General features: G+C 43.0%; 1 protein-coding gene across 10 annotated transcripts in view; it reads left to right on the top strand.

The window, feature by feature from the left end:
* Positions 1 to 14,310, top strand: part of pum2 (pumilio RNA binding family member 2) — a 96,546-nt gene that overhangs the window by 12,254 nt on the left and 69,982 nt on the right. The window lies entirely within an intron of this gene.

Here is a 14,310-nt window from a genome sequence, read left to right as displayed (position 1 = left end):
ATTGATCACGGCTGCATCACTGGATTCCACATGGAGTTCAGCTGTGAAATTTAGCCTTCATGGGATTATTAGGCACACTGGCTGTGATCCGAAGCCAAACAACCTTGATACTGCAGTGGAGCACCCATTCTTATCCTGGAATACGGGCAAGCCAATTGTTTAAAAAAAAAATTCAATGTAGTTCACTGTTATTAATTATGTATTTTGTTGGATTTTAATTTAATTCTTAAAATTATTTACATCATAGTCATTTTCCAATGTGTGGCAGAGACCAAAAAAGACCTTGTTTGTTTTGATGAAGCCAAAGTTCTGTCTAAAACATTGTTTGATGTCAAAATGTTATTCGGACATTTTGGGGTAATGTCTTGGTATTTAAAAGAACACGTCTGTTTGTTGCTCAGGTTTTGCTACCTGGCTTCTTGGTGCAGCACATCAGCAAAATTGGACCACAAAAATTGTCTTGTGTAGGCAGGCAGCAAAATCTTTAAGTAGCTTTTTAAAAGTTCATCCATCAATCTAGCCACTAAACATAGTCTAGCATAGAGAATTGCCATTTGTTAATCTCAAGACATTTAGAACTAGAAAATTCTACCCCGCCATTTGTTTTAATGTTGCATTCATTTGGCTCTTCGCCTTGCATCATTTTTGGTTAGTGTCAGTTATTTGCCATGAACTCATGGGAGTGTAGTGGTGAACTTCATTCTGATTCAAATTTTGAGAAGATCGGGTTTCAGAATACAGCTTCAGGTTCATGGAAGTCAACATGCTGCATGTGCGATGCCACTGACAGGTGAGTCTTTAGTCTGTAAATTCAATGTTTTATGTAGTTCAAAAATTAATTTCTGCATGCTGGCGATCTGGGAAGAAACGTCGTGCAAGGAATGGTGTCAATCGCATCCGTCATTAATCAAATTGCTTCTCAGTTTTGCTACTCTTCTCCCAGTCCTTCCATGGGGCAGTTGTGTCTCAGCAGTCTACTCTGGGATGAGCAAATCTATTTTATTTAATAAAATCATCCCTAGAAAGATGTTAGCATGTAAGCAACATATTTTCACTGTTCATAATTGAAACAGACTATGGTCTGTTGAAATTTTATGAATTTTAAGTCTCACATTATGACTTGTTGGTAGGCCAGCTACTGGAGTGTGCTCATGAAGTATTAGTAACATTGGGTAAATGGGTAAATAACTTTGTCTCTCAAAGGGAGAGATTGTGAAGGGAGCAAAGAATATGCGGGTGGATTGAAGGAAAGTGAGATGGGCACCGGGATGGAGGGTTCTGTTCTTTCAGTCTGGAGGTTGGCTTGATTAGCGCTGTGATTTCTGACAACAGTAAAAATAAGTTCATGTTCTTGGAGTAGAATTAGGCCATTCGGCCCATCAAGTCTATTCTGCCATTCAATCATGGATGATCTCTGCCACCTAACCCCACTTTCCTGCCTTCTCCCCATAACCCTTGACACCCGTTCTGATCAAGAACTTGTCTATCTTTGCCTTAAAAATATCCACTGACTTGGCCCCCACAGCCCTCTGTGGCAATGAGTTCCACTGATTAACTACCCTGTGACTAACAAAGTTTCTCTTCACCACCTATTCAAAAGAGCAGCCTTTAATTCTGAGGATATGACCTCTAGTCCTAGACTTTCCCATCAGTGGAAACATCCTTTCCACATCCACTCTATGCCTTTCATTATTCTGTAAGTTTCAATTTGGTCCCCCCTCAATCTTCTAAAACTCCAACTAGTAGAGGCCCAGTGCTGTCAAGCGCTCATCATATGCTAATCCACTAATTCCTGGAATCATTCTTGTAACCCTCATCTGGAGGGTTACTAACCCTCTCCAGAGCCAGCACATCCTTCCTCAGATATGGGGCCCAAATTTGCTCACCGCACTCCAAATGTGTCCTGACCAGCACCTTGTAGAGCCTCAGCGTTACATCGCTATTTTTGTATTCCAGTCCTCTTGATACAAATGCTAGCATTGAATTTGCCTTCCTTTCTACTGATTTGACTTACAAATTAACTTTTTGGGAGTCCTGCACCAGTCTCTTTGCTCCTCCTATTTCTCGATTATCTCCCCATTTAGAAAAACAAACTGCAAGTACTGAAATTTGAAATAAGGTTAGGAACAACTCAGGTCAGGCAACATCTCTGGAAACAGCTGATGTTAACATTTCAGGTCAAAGATGCTTTGTTACAACTAGGAAAAGGGAAATGGTTTCAGGTTTGAGAGTGTGTGAGAAGGATGAATAGGTCAAAGGTTTTCTCTTTCCACTAACATTGCTTGATTTGCTGAATATTTCCTGCACCCTTCTCCAGCATTTACCAGCTTCAACAATCCCACTCATAACTGACCTAATTACTCAATCAATTCTTAAAGGTTTGGAAAATTGAGGGCTGGCACGGAGTGTTGAGGCCTACGGCAGATCAGCATGATTGTCATGAATGACAGAGCAGGTTTGAGGGGTCTTAATAGCCTACTCCTATTTTCTTGCGTTATAACCTGGGGCAATAGTAAATTTTGATCAATTAGCCTGGAACTGGTTCCCTCTCAGTGGGTAGTCCTTGATCTGAAACATGTTCCATATTTAAGCACGTGGTTATAATGATTCTGCATCCTTCACCAGCACCCATAGCCTGTGGAGTGTGAGAAGCTGTTAACCAAGACTTGTCAGCCAACCTTTCCTTGTAGCTTTTTCCTCGCTCTCGAACCTCCTTTTCCTGTGGACTTCATTCTTTTGTAATCATCCAAAATAAATTATTATTTGTAGTTTGTGATATAAATGAACATCCTGGACCGAAATGTAGATCGCTTGGACAGTAAGTTTGCTGAGAACACCAAAATTGGAGGGATTACAGACAGTGAGAATGGGTGAAGAAATGGTAGATGGAACTAACCCGAGCAAGTGTGAGATGTAGTGCTTTGGGAGGCTGAATGTAAGGGACATGTATACAGTAAATAACAAGATGTTTAACAGCATTAATGTACAGAGGGGAGTCCAAAACTCATTGAAGATGGCTGTTCATCATAGGATAGTAAAGAAGGCATATGGTACCCATTGAAAATAGGAGCCAGAAAGTTAAGATGCTATAGGACTTTGGTTAGGCTACATTTGGAGCTGTGCATGCAGTTCTGGTTGCCCCATTTCAGGAAATATGTGGAGGCTTTGGAGAGGGTGCAGAGCAGGTTTACCAGAATGCTGCCTAGAGTAGAGAGTTTTACCAACCGGGAGAGGTTAGATAAACTTGGATTGTTTTCTCTGGAACTTCGGAGGTTGAGAGGAGACTTGATAGAAGTAAATAAAATTTGAGGGGCATAGATAGGGTAGACAGTCAGATCCCTTTGCCCATGGTGGAAATGTCCATGACTAGAGGGCATAGTTATAAGGTGAGTTTAATGGAGATGTGTGGCTGATGGGGTCTGGTGGACGCACATACGATAGTGGCATTTAGGAAGCTTTTAGATCGGCACATGGAAGTGCAGAGAATATAAGGATATGGATCATGTACAAGCAGATGATATCAGTTTAACTTGGTATCATGTTTCGTTTAGAGATACAGCGTGGAAACAGGCTCTTCAGCCCACTGAGTCCGCACCGACTATCAATCCCCGCACATTAACACTACCTTACACACTAGGGACAATTTTACATTTATACCAAGCCAATTAACCGACAAACCTATACGTCTTTGGAGTGTGGGAGAAACCTAAGATCTCTGAGAAAACCCACGCAGGTCACGTGGAGAAAGTACAAACTTCGCACAGACGAGTTCCCATAGTCAGGATCGAACCCCGGTCACTGGCGCTGTTAGGCAGTAACTCTACTGCTACGCCACCGTGCCGCCCTTATGTTCATTGTGGGCAGAATCGTCCATTCCTGTGCTGTGCTATTTTATGTTCTGTTAGGCAATGGAACTTATTTAAGGTGAAAGTTGATAATTCTTGAGGTATGAATGTATGATAACTTATACTAGGTGTTAAATAGCCTTGTTCTACCTAATTTATTACCAGCACTTTGGAAATTTGTGGTTATGAATAGTGTATCAACTTTCCCTTCACATTGTCAGAAGAACCAATGCGATCATGGAAATTGACATACCACTCAGTTGCTTGCTATATTGTTTCTCCTTTCAATCATAATGACATGAGTATGATGGCCCAAGAACTCAGTTCCTTCAAACCTTTAACATGTGATTATGTAGACTAGATGAGCAATTCCCTTTCATTAATACTTGTTACTGATCTATTTTTTTACACTAATTCTATACAACAGAGCAAAAATTATAATTTGTTGTCCTGAACATAGTGGTTAGTTGAATTTGGAGTTCAAATTTAGTATGGTGTATGCAGCATGGGATAAGTGGTGAATCATGTAAGGCTTCAAGGCCTAATTCAACTTTTGTTGTAGTTTTGGCCAGTCGTAGAGCTCAGTACTTTGAGCACGTGTTAGTGATCGATGTGTCTTACACTATTTTATTTATTTTCTCACTGTTGCCCTTCCAGTCAATCTTAACACAGTTAGTGCTGAGTGAAATCATTGCAGAACAGAAGAAAATGTATATACTACTTTTCTAACAACACATTGTATTTATTTTGTCAAAAATAACTTGGTCCTTCATTCTTTGGAGTTGTTTCAGCATGACACTGTCATCTGATTGTCACCGCCTGTCTCTTATTATGACATGGATTTGGTGTTGTATGTAATTCTGCTGTTTTTGACCGGACATAACAGCTTCAGATTCATATGGTACCTCTTGCCATTTTTTTTCCATCTGAAACCAATGACTACTTTTCTGTTTTCTGATTCCCATTTCAGTTTTTTCAAAAATATAGTGATTATTTGCTTAAGAGGATCTCTCTCTTATGTCATGATATACGAGCCACTGTGATTCTTTGCTCTATAATTAATATCTTCTTCAATTTGCCTCTTTGGAAGGAGCCCACTTGTCTACAAAATTGTTGTCAGTAAATATAGACATAGGTTAGATTTCTCTTCCATCAAATGTTTACCACCACTTTATGGTCCTTTATAGAAGTGCAACAATTCCCAAGATTTTGCCTGACATTGCTTGTTACTCCCATTTAATGAAGGCATCAATTGATCATTTTTTTCAGGGTTCATTTTGCATGCAGATAGAGCGCGAGGTCTTTACCAACCCTTGCAAATTGTTTTGTGTTGAATTGCTTAATTTTATTTTTTGAACTAAGGTTAGCACATTAAATTAAAGTTAGGGCATTTCTTTGTAGGTTTTTGAATTTTTTAATCCACCTGGAAAATGTGTGCTATCTTTGCTTGTGCACCTGCAATCTTAGCATTGGGGCAGAATTCCCGCATAGTCTTGCAAGTTTTCTCAAATATTGGCTTTAGTCTAATGCTGCAGTGTGACTATTTCAGAATTAAACTGGCCTACTGCCATTACCTTCAATTTACTCCACTTTGGAATACATTTGTTTGTAATTGCAGGTTGGTGGAATAATTAGATTGCTAAAGTTTGGGTTTCTCCGTTCTTCAAAGCAGTTCAACCTCTACGCACAGGTCGCAGGCTACCTATCCTGCATTTGTCTTTCTGTAGGTTTTGATGCTGTATTGTTGGAATCTGATTGCTGCCTCCTTCAATTCGAGAACAGTGATGTTTCCAGAACAAATCCTTATCTAAGGTAAAATGTTGAAAGACTGTGGAAGGTTTGGACCATGCTGTGCCATCTTGAAGGAATAGTTTCTTGAATCTTCACTTGGAAATTCTGTTGCAACTTCATACTTTTTCTTGGGTTTTGTCCTCCTACATGATAGAATTATCCTGAAGGTTTTTTTCATGATTGAGAGAATGTTTCCATTGTCTCTTATACACATTTACATTTTCACATGTTGCACATAGTCAATTCTGCATTATAATACTACATTTTGAAATATAATCATAAAATTGATATAAATATCAAAAGCTCTTCTCCCTCAAGATATGAGGAACATTTGGTACATCACCCTAATGCTCATTGTCCTGGAGTGAATGTTGTGGGACTTGTTGTAGAATTCACAGCTAAAGTAATTCTCATTTTCTATCCATATACTATATTGATGCACTGAGCTGGATTGTTTATTGTAAATATAAAATGAGCCATCTGCACCTCCCATCCCAAGCTCCGTAAAACAGAGAAGTGGGGTTGGCTGGTTTGCATGATGCATGGGCTGTATCCGCAATTCTTGAGGTCTTGGACAGACCAGTTGAAAAATCAAGTTGTGATGCTTCCTGATAGGATGCTTTCCAATGTGCATCTGTAGAAATTGGCAGTAGTCATTGGAGACGTGCCAAATTTCCTTGGAAGTGGCATAGTCGGTGTACTTTCTAGGCCATAGTGTCTTTGTGGATAGACCAGGACCAATTGTTGATATTATCATCTCCATTTCAGCTTCATTGATGCTAATTGGGGTATCACCATCCCAATTCCTGAAGTCGACGACCAACTTCTTCATTTTGCTGACATTGTTGAAGAGATTGTTGTGTTAACATCATGTTGCTAAGCTCTCTCCTTCCTGTGCTCCATCTCGTCTTTGTTTATGGTGTGGTACACTACCATGGCACCATCTGCAAGCTTGTAAATGGAGTTAGAGCAGAATTTGACTGCTTGGTCGTGAGTGTATAGGTGGTATAGTGAATGGCTGAGAACAGATCCATGTTGAGAATTATTGTGGGGGATGTTTTATCAGCTATCCTGACTGATTTTTCCCAATAGAATATTGAAGGGAAGACAAGGATCCAGTTGCAGATGGAGGGTTGAGTCTTAGTTGCTGGGGTCACTTTGTAAACCACTTTGTAAATCTCGGGAGCTCCTTGTGCAAAAACATACTGGGGATGAAGATTACTGCCAATTTAAATGCGTCTGCACATTCTTTGGCCTATTGAAGAAAAGGATATTTGAAATCCAAAATTTCACAAAAGTTGTCATCTATTAGACAGCAGTGATACGTACCCTTTCATATGTTCATGAGACTTGAACTGCCTGCAGCAGGCACTTTGAAGCGCTGGAAAAATATCACACATACCTTCTCCGTAAGATCCCCCAAATATACTGACAAACTAACGAACATCAGTACCGTCTCCAAAATCGGTATCCTCTGTAGAGAGGGCTAAGATTGTCTTTGTCAGACAGGCTTGAAACGCACAGTATTATGAGCTCTATCAGGGAAGGATTCTCGGATGCACAGAGGTAAAGATTCGAAGATATGCTCAGTATTTATTTTGTTGTAATGCAGCAATCTCTCCAATTCCTGGAAATCCCTGGGCCATGATTACTCCACATGGAAAAAGAACATTCAGGATGGTATCATGGTCATGCATTGAGAGCACACAGTGGTACTTTGGAAGCAATGGAGTGAACACAAACTACCTGCCTACTTGCCCCGTCTGCTGCCACCTGCCTCATCTGTGAAAGAGTTCCCACATTAGTTTTATTACACACTTCAGGACTCACAAATCTGGAGTGAAATTTTATCGTTCTCAAACTGGGGATTGCTCATGAAGAAATGTTGACTATACACTTCACTGTTCTATTATGGGAATAACGTACTGATTGTTCTTGGTGTTCTGTTTACCAGCTTGTCCACATGTGCATTATTAATTCATTGAGATGTTTCAAGAGGTATATGTGGTTATTATGATCTGACCTCAATTAATCTTTAACCAGCACCACCAGAAAATGGTGCCAATGAGATAAATATTTAATTTCCTGTACATCTTGTGTGGAAGTTAGCTGTTACAGCTCATTTACTTGTTTTAAGTTAATGCTCTTTTAGTTCTGCTCTCAGGTTGCAACAATTGTCAGGCCTGCATACTATGAGCAAAGCTAGGGTTCATTCTAGGTTAATATCCCCATAAATGTATTAGTTCAAGTTCAAGTTCGCATATATTCAGTGATATTATCTAAATTGCCTTCCACCACAGTGAGGAGGTGTTTGGTGAACTCACTGTGGTGGATGTTAGATTTGTGTTGATTGTGTGTTTTTGCCATTTTTTTAAATTATATGTATGACTGCAGGGAAACAAAATTTCGTTCAGACCGAAAGGTCTGAATGACAATAAACCGAATCTAATCTAATCTAATCTAATATTTGAGTTATCGTACAGCCATACTAAGTGAAAAGAACACAATACACACATAAAATAAAATGTAACATAAACATCCACTGCAGTGGAATCAACATTCCTCACTGTGATGGAAGGCAATAAAGTTCAGTCATCTTCCTCCCTTGTTCACCCGCGGTCGGAGCATTTGAACCCTCCGCAGTTCACCACTACAGACGTTCTGATGTTTAGGCCCTCCCGTCGGGATGATTGAAACTCTGACGTCGGGACGACTCTGAACACTCGGAGTTCCCGAGTCGGCTGCTTCTTGATCAGACCACGACTTGTGTTCAGGTGGCATTCGCTCCTCCCCATGGACCTCCACTCCTGATCCAGAGCCATCTCGAGGCCTTCTCCGCTGCCTCTGTGGTGTCCTTGATGGCTCTTCTCCTCTCCATTCCGTTGATGCCCAGCGCACTCAAAGCTTTGTAGAGCGATTGCCCTGCAGAACCTCAATGGGCATACACCTTGCTTTCCAGCCCTGCTTACGGCAGTCTATGACCAGCGCTTCGTACTTGGTCATCTTCCTCTCGTGGGCCTCCTCCAGACGGTCCTCCCACGGCACTGTCAGTTCCAACAAGATTATATTTTTGGTCGCCTCTGAGACCAGGAAGATGTCTGGCCTCAGGGTGGTCGTGGCAATGTGCTGTGGGAACTTCAGCTGTTTCACCAGGTCTACAGAAAGCTGCCAGTCCTGCGCAGTCGCCAGGATTCCTGACTGCATTCCTTAACATGCATGGCAGATGAAGTTTAATGCGGATAAATGTGAGGTTATCCACTTTGGTAGCAAAAACAGGAAGGCAGATTACTATCTAAATGGCGTCGTTGGGAAAAGGGGAAGTACAACTGGATCTGGGGATCCTTGTACATCAGTCTATGAAAGTAAGCATGCAGGTACAGCAGGCAGTGAAGAAAACGAATGGCATGTTGGCCTTTATAACAAGAGGAATCGAATATAGGAGCAAAGAGGTCCTTCTGCAGTTGTACAGAGCCCCAGTGAGACCACACCTGGAGTATTGTGTGCAGTTTTGGTCCCCTAATTTGAGGAAGGACATTCTTGCTATTGAGGGAGTGCAGCATAGGTTTACAAGGTTAATTTCCGGGATGGCGGGACTGTCATATGCTGAGAGATTGGAGCAGCTGGGCTTGTACACTCTGGAGGTTAGAAGGATGAGAGACGATCTCATTGAAACATATAAGATTGTTAAGGGTTTGGACACGCTGGAGGCAGAAAACATGTTCCCGATGTTGGGGGAGTCCAGAACCAGGGGCCACAGTTTAAGAATAAGGATGAAAACATTTAGAACAGAGACGAGGAAACACTTTTTTCTCACAGAGTGTGGTGAGTGTGGAATTCTCTGCCTCAGAGGGCGGTGGAGGCAGGTTCTCTGGATGCTTTCAAGAGAGAGCAAGATAGGGCTCTTAAAAATAGCGGAGTCAGGGGATATGGGGAGAAGGCAGGAATGGGGTACTGATTGGGGATGATCAGCCATGATCACATTGAATGGCTGTGCTGGCTCGAAGGTCCAAATGGCCTACTCCTGCACCTATTGTCTATTGATTCCTGGCTGCTTTGGTTCTTGGTAGCTGCACTACGGCCTTCACAAACGTGATCATCTGGGTGATAATAAAAACAGAGAAGGGATGGCGCCACCCTGTGTCGTGTGACTTATTAGTATTTACTGTGTTGACCACTGATTAATGACAGTTCCACATAATGACATTGTTTTGGTAATGAATATTTGAAAATGGGACAAGGCCTGGCAGGTTACCAAAAGAGTGTCTCTGATAAGGAGAGAATATGAGGTGTGAAATGTAAAACCGAGGGAATTATATGGATGGAGGGCCAAGCAATCAGTTAAATAATAATTGTGGGACTGTGGAGTGGCAGATGAATGTACGGAGGAGGGGAAAGGAACAGGCTGTCTGGGATGTTGGGAGAAATGTATGCAGGCATTGGGATAGTAGGGGTCAGGGGATAAAGAGGGAATGGGGGACATTGGAGAATTCAATGTTAATGCCTAGGAAAGAACTGCTCCGACATCTATTACAAACCCACTGACTCCCATAGCTATCTAGACAACACTTCATCCCACCCTGCTTCCTGTAAAGACTCTATCCCCTACTTCCAATTCCTACATCTACGCCGCATCTGTGCCCAAGATGAGGTATTCCATACCAGGTCATCGGAGATGTCCCCATTCTTTAGGAAACGGGGTTCCCCTCTTGCATTATAGATGAGGCTCACTAGGGTATCCTCGAAATCCCGCAGCTCTGCTCTTGCTCCCACTCGCCCCCCATTCGTAACAAGGACAGAGTGTCCTTGTCCTCACCTTTTCCACACCATCAGCCTTCGCATGCAGCACAAAATCCTCCAACATTTTTGCCACCTCCAACGGGGTCCCACTACTGGCCACACCTTCCCATCTCCACACCTTTCTGCTTTCCACAGAGACTGTTCCCTGGTCAACTCGTCCCTTCCCGCCCAAACCACCCCCTCCCCGGTACTTTCCCCTGCAACCGCAGGAGATGCAACACCTGCCCCTTTACCTCCCCCCTCGACTCCATCCAAGGATCCTGGCAGTCTTTCCAGGTGAGGCAGAGGTTCACTTGCAACTCCTCCAATCTCATCTACTGTATCCGCTGTCAGGTGTCAACTCCTGTACTTCGGCGAGACCAAGCGCAGGGTCGGCGATCATTTCACTGAACACCTCTGCTCAGTCCGCCTTAACTAACCTGATCTCCCAGTTGCTCAGCACTTTAACTCCGCCTCCCATTCCCAATCTGATCTTTCTGTCCTGGGCCTCCTTTGTCAGAGTGAGGCCCAGTGGAAATTGGAAGAACAGGACCTCATATTTTGCTTGGGTAGCTTACACCCCAGCGGTATGAACATGAACTTCTCTAACTTCAAATAGCCCTTATTTTCTCCATCCCCTCCCCCTTCCCAGTTCTCCGACCAGTCTTACTGTCTCCGACTACATTCTATCTCTGTCCCGCCCACTCCCCTGACATCAGTCTGATGAAGGGGTTCGACCCGAAACGTCACCCATTCCTTCTCTCCAGAGATTCTACCTGTCCCGATGAGTTACTCCAGCATTTTGTGTCTACCTTTGATATTAATGCCGTTGAATTGTAATCTCCCAAGCGGAATTTGAAAAGGTGTTCATCTAGTTTGCATTTGGCCTCAATCCGATAATGTGGGAGGCCAAGGACCGAAAGGTCGCGATGGAAATGGTTAGCGGACAGAGTGCAAATGGTTAGCAAAACAGTCACCTAAGTACGCTTGGTCTCACCGATGTAAAGGAGGCTGTATCAGCAGCACCAAATGCAGTAGACGATATGTGAGTGTCACCTGGAAGGGCTGCTGTGGTCCCTGGAGCGAGATGTACAGGCAGGTGTTACATCTCCTGTGATTGCAGGGGAAAGTGCCTTGGGGGCTGGATGGGTGGGAAAGGATGAGCAAACCAAGGAGTTGCAGAGGAAGTGATCTCTATGGACTGTGAAAAGATGCGACTGGTGGCAGAATCACATTAAAGGTGGCTAAAATGCCAGAAAAGGATATGGTGAATATGGAGGCTGGTGGGATGAGAGTTGAGGACCAGGGAACACTATCCTTGTTCCATCTGCGGGGGTGAAACCCCGTATATTGAAGAAAGAATATATTTTGCTCTGGAACAATTTAAGGAGTAAGATTGCTCTGGAACATTTTATGTATGCTCAGCATACCATTACTTAAAATACGGCTTATATGATACTGAGTGATTGAATTTGAATATGCATATAAATAGGCAGCTGGTGGAATGATGGCAAAAATTGAGAAGTGGTAATGCTTTCGAAGATGGCAAAGAAATGTTGAAATGAAAGTAATAGTTTCCATTAAAAGATGAATTAAATAGATTTACAGATGAAAGTTATCTTTGAAAGAGTGGCAGTACCTGCAGAAGAGGAGGTGCAGCCCATCTAGTAAATAGGAAGTGAAGCCAGATTTTCAGAAATTTAAGGGAATTGGAACTGAAGAAATAGGAAGTATGGCTCTGTTAGATTGTGTGAATACAATACAATACAATACAATACAATACAATACAATTCAATTTATTGTCATTTGGACCCCTTGAGGTCCAAACGAAATGTCGTTTCTGCAGCCATACATTACAAACAAATAGACCCAAGACACAACATAATTTACATAAACATCCATCACATTGCTGTGATGGAAGGCCAAAAAAACTTATCTCTCCACTGCACTCTCCCCCCCGATGTCAGAGTCAAAGTCAAAGCCCCCGGCGGGCGATGGCGATTGTCCCGCGGCCATTAAAGCCACGCCGGGTGATGCAAGGTCGCACACCGGGTTCTTGATGTTAGAGCCCCCGGCGTGCGCTCGCAGTCCCGCGGCCATTCCAAGCCGCGCGGGGCGGTGATGTAGGCCCCGCTCCAGGAGCTCTTCAACCCCGCAACTCGGGCGGGAGAAGTCGCCGTTGCGGGAGCCCTGAAAAGCGGACTCCCTCCAGGGACCCGCGGGCTCCCAGTGCCGCCGTCCGCCAGACCCGCAGCTGTAGCCACCGAATCTCCGGGGGTCGCGTCGCAGCAGCGTCCACCACCGCTCCACCCGCTCTGGATTCGGCCAGCTCCGCGACGGTGAGGTGAGTAGTCGGCACCACAGCCCCCGGTCTTCCTGTTGGAGGCCGCTCCTCGTTGCAGCCCCAACGACAACGGAGACCCGACAAAGAAAAGGTCGGGTCTCCCGTGCAGGGAGAGATTTAAAAGTTACCCCCACCCCCCCACACCACCCCCACCCTCCCACACACATACCCCAACAAAAAATAACAAAAACTACATAAAAACATAGACATAAAATAATAAAAACGCAGACGGACTGCAGAGGCCGCTGCTGACGAAAGTCGCGCCGCCCACCGAAGGTAGGACTAGCATCAAGAAAGTTTCAGGAATAGGGCAAAGTGAGATAAGGGGGAAGTTTGACATTGGGTTGTGAGAGGTGAGAAATGTTACCGTTAGCGCGTCGTTTTTTCGAGAAGATGTGATTATACACAAATAAACAAACACACAGGAACAAACACACACACATTATATGATATATGATATGATGCAGAGATTGTTTGCTTTTCAGTATAAATCTGAAGTAAGAGATGATTTTGTCAAATGATATTGAGCCAAACCATGCTCTTGTACTATTACGTTTTAGGCGGTGGTGATAGTTATTGGCGAGACGTTCATATTTCTATCCTTGAGTGAGATGTGAGAAATAAATGAGATGGGAGAATGTAGGTTATGCTGGTGAAGAATAGTAAAGGAAAAATTGAGAGAGTGGTTGAGCAAAATAGAAAATGAGATGTCTAGTGAGCAGAACGATTTGGAGTTTGCAACTTCTAAACAAAACTTAAGGGGCTGTCCCACTTGGGCGACCTAATGACTTTTAAGAAGTATAATAAAGTTTTTGCGGGCATTTTACCTACTGGTAGGTCTTCCTTGGTCCTGAAAACTCCAATGACCTAGCTGAGGCCACGAGTATTCGGTAACCTCCCTCGAGCATGAAGGAGGGTTCCAGTGACCTCATAGGTCCTCCTAGGACCATGTGTCGACCATGCTGCGAGTTTGAAGCTCGAAGACACTCTGCTAAACTCGCAGATTAGGTCGCCCAAGTGGGACAGCTCCTTTAAGTTTTTGCTTTTTGTAGGAGGCAATACAGAAGAAAATAGTGATAGGGAATGAAGAAATGTTTTTAGAGAAACAGAATTTCACGTACATTTTTGACACTACAGATCTATTGTGAGCACATATTTAGTGAAATGACAAGAGCCTTCATTCCAAGATTATGTTCCTAAATATTGGTGGTGGAATTTCAAGAAAATGAAAAGTTTCAACAAGGACCTGAAGGCAATGTATTCATTAAGAATTGTTAAAGCTGAGATGGCAGATTAGTTGTTGCTCAATACAGAAGTTATGGGGCAATTCATAGGGGAAGTACTTGGCATGATAGAGACCAAAGATTTTAAAGGCCCTAGTCAAATAAGGTAAGGTTACATTTTTGCATTTCATTTGTTGATATGTAGGAGCTCATTCGAATGCTGTGCAATCGCTAATTCTTGCAAGTTGAATTTTAAAACTTGAGTGATTTGTGTGTTGTGGGCTTTGTTTTAAGAAATGGCTGTTTTAATGCTGCTCTTGCACTGGTGGAT

Source organism: Amblyraja radiata, chromosome 5 (assembly GCF_010909765.2).
Source record: "Amblyraja radiata isolate CabotCenter1 chromosome 5, sAmbRad1.1.pri, whole genome shotgun sequence".
Classification (NCBI taxonomy): Eukaryota; Metazoa; Chordata; class Chondrichthyes; order Rajiformes; family Rajidae; genus Amblyraja; species Amblyraja radiata.
This window is presented reverse-complemented; position numbering and strand designations above follow the sequence as displayed.